Source organism: Rattus norvegicus, chromosome 6, assembly GCF_036323735.1.
Source record: "Rattus norvegicus strain BN/NHsdMcwi chromosome 6, GRCr8, whole genome shotgun sequence".
Classification (NCBI taxonomy): Eukaryota; Metazoa; Chordata; class Mammalia; order Rodentia; family Muridae; genus Rattus; species Rattus norvegicus.
The window spans coordinates 116,277,471-116,280,712 of record NC_086024.1 but is presented as its reverse complement, the minus strand read 5'-3'; positions in this window follow the sequence as shown (position 1 = coordinate 116,280,712).

Below are 3,242 nucleotides of genomic sequence, written 5' to 3'. Positions count from 1 at the left end.
ACGTGTTGTGTTCTAAGGAAATAAAGTGAAAGCAAACACGGTTCCAGAAGAACCTGTTCACAGCACAGACTTTGTTGCAGCCTGAAAAGCAAGAGCAGCAGATTTGAGCTCTTCCTTTGAATGACAAAAGGGGATTTTTTTCCAAGAAGACAGCCCCACCTGCTCAATGCCCTGAATACTGCATGTAGCTAAGGAGCCAATCCTCGCCCCACTTTCTCGGAAGAGCATTCTCCTGAAGAATAAAAACTACCCAAATTATAACTCTTGGGAATTTAGATGGGAGAGAGGGAGGGAGGGAGAGGAGGGAGAGGGAGAGGGTCCACTTGCTGGGTTCTGAACCACCTTCAGCTTCCAATTTTCTATTTTATTTTATTTTATTTTTTTTAGAATAGGAAAGATATTATCAGATGTTTGGAATTTATGGCAAAGTAAAACTGCATAGAATAGTAACCGAATGTCTTAACAGTTAGGTTTATTTACTTCATTTTATGTAGATGAGCATTTTGCCCTAATGCATGTATGTGTGTCACATGCATGTCTGGTGCCTGTGGAGGTCAGAAGAAGTAATCAGAGCCCCTGGAACTGGAGTTGAGGATGGTTGTGAACCACAATAAACCAACCCCGGGTCACTTGCAAGAGCACCAAGTGCTTTTAACCACTGAACCATATCTCCAGCCACAGCACCTTATTTTCATCTCAGTATGAAGAAAGGTCGGGTATAAAGAAAGGTTGGAGAAAACGAGTAAGCTGTGGGGAAAATGAAAGTGTCACATTTCCATATTACACTATATATTACACATTCCAGGTGGGAGTATTTCATACGCACTTATACTGCATTTGTCATGAGACCTCAGACTGCTCTCGTCCCATCTGTAGATAATCATCAACAACCATAAACACTTAGGGCCTTCCCCTCTTTCCTGTCCTCTTCCTCCTCCCCTTCCTCCTCCTTTTTTGTTTTGTTTGTTTGTTTGTTTGTTTGTTTGTTTGTTTTTCCAAGACAGGGTTTCTTTCTTTTTAATTTTTAATTAATTAATTTTAACTAAGTTATTTGCTTCCTCTCCATCTGGATCACAGCTTCCCTCCCCTCCATCTATCCCTCCTCCCCTTCTCCTCAGAAAAGGGGAGGACTCCCATGGGTGTTGACCAGTATTGGCAGATCAAGTTGTAGTAGGTGCATCTTCTATCAAGGCTAGATGAGGCAGCCACGTTTGGGGGTCCAGGGTGCAAAGGCAGGCGAGGTAGTGAGAGACAGCTCCGAGAGGGGGTTCTCTGTGTAGCCCTAGCTGTCCTGGAACTCACTCAGTAGACCAGCCTGGCCTCCAGTTCACAGAGATCTGCCTGCCTCTGCCTCCTTTGTGCTGGGATTAAAAGCCTGCACCACCACCCCCACCTCACCTTCTTCCTGTTACTCACTTGTGTGTATACGGTGGGAGGACAAGCTTCAGACGTTGCTTCTTGCCTTCTGCCATGTGTGTTCCGGGATCTAATTCGGGCTTGACAGAAAATACCTTTATCTTTTGGACCCCTTGGCTTACTCTGTAGTCTTTTTTCCCTTCAGTCAAATTTAGCATTTTTGCATACATGAGGGCAAATGCTCTACCATTCAGTTAGATTTCCCGCCAAAAGAATTTGTCTTAATTTCTAAATACACCAAATCTTGAAAATGTGATCATTAATGCTCTCAAAATGAATTACGCTTAAGAAAGTAATGGATGGGCGAGACTGGAGGGATGGCTCCAGGGTGCACTGTTCCTTCAAAGGGTCTGGGTTTGATTTCTAGCACCTACATGGTGGTTGATAACCGTCTATAACTATAGCTCCAAGGGGATCCAGTGCCCTCTCCCAGGTCTGTACATATATGGATGTGTGCACAGACATACAGGCAAAACACTCAAACACGAAGTGAAAATAATAAGTAAAACTCACAAAAAGAAGACAAGGCAAGCTTTGCATGATTTGTATGATGCTAGGGTATGGATTTTAGAGATTCAGGGAGGAAATCAGATGACCTACTATAATCGAAGAAAAGATTTAGAAAAAAAAAAACTGTGTTCTGAGCCAGCTCAAAAAAGAAAAAAATCAAGCAAGCAAACACACACACACACACACACACACACACACACACACACACACACACACACACACACGACTAGCACTTCAAACAGTACATCAGAGTGAGGAGAGCAAGTACACTGTAGTCCTCTAGTCCACAAAGTCTGGAGGCTACCATGATGTAAGTAACATAGGCAGGATTAAGCGTAAATTGTGGATTTAGAGAACATCTGTTCATTTCGGGAGAACAGCAGATACAAATGGCAAACTCTACTTCCCCCAAGACACATTCAATAACCAGCAATATTCCAGAGCCCTGCTCTCCCAGACCCTCCCTACTTTACGTCAAATGGTGGCATTTCTTCTCTGGTCCTTCAGTCTGAGTGGTTCATGACGGCTCCAACCAGGTGAATAAAGTGCTCCTCTGTGACTTCAGGACAATACCATTCAAAGATACATCTTCTGTGCTCTCCCTGTGACACTCCCCTTGGGAATCCTGCTGCCATGTCTCAGAGCTACCAAGGCACAGGAACAAGTCATGTGTAACTCCTCCAACTGACAGCCCAGCAAGAGTCTCAGCCAACAGAAGACTCTACTGCTACGGGTAAACGCGTGACGATGCCTTCAGATGACAACAGGTCTCAGACTCTGACCTTCCGGCTGAGGTACCAGATGTGAAAACCAAGAGCCAGCCCCAAGAAACCCTACCAAACTCCCAACCCATCACTTGTGCTACCTTCCAGAGAGTGCGACCAGACTAAAATCAAAGAGGTAAGCAAACATATGCCACTAAAATATACCAGGAAGTCATAGTAAAATAAGATGCGCTTAGGAAAAAGGTAACAGACCATAGCCATTCATTTGCTGTCTTGGAGTTAATCTTCATGATTATTAAGGACTATTGCCAAACTTCACTCATTTCACCTATGCAGTGAACTGAACATTGATAGTACCATGACATTATTTGATTCCTTAAATCTTATATCCATTAACTATTTCCGAGTAACAGTTAACCCAAAACATCAATAGCTTGGTGCAGGCTAGTTTTAGGTCAACTTGACTAAGCTAGCTAGAGTTAAAGGAAAGGAGGGAACCTCAATTTTAAAAATGCCTCCATAAGATTGCTGCAGGACATTTTCTTAATTAGTGATTGATGGGGGGAGGGCCCAGCCCATTATGGGTGGTAC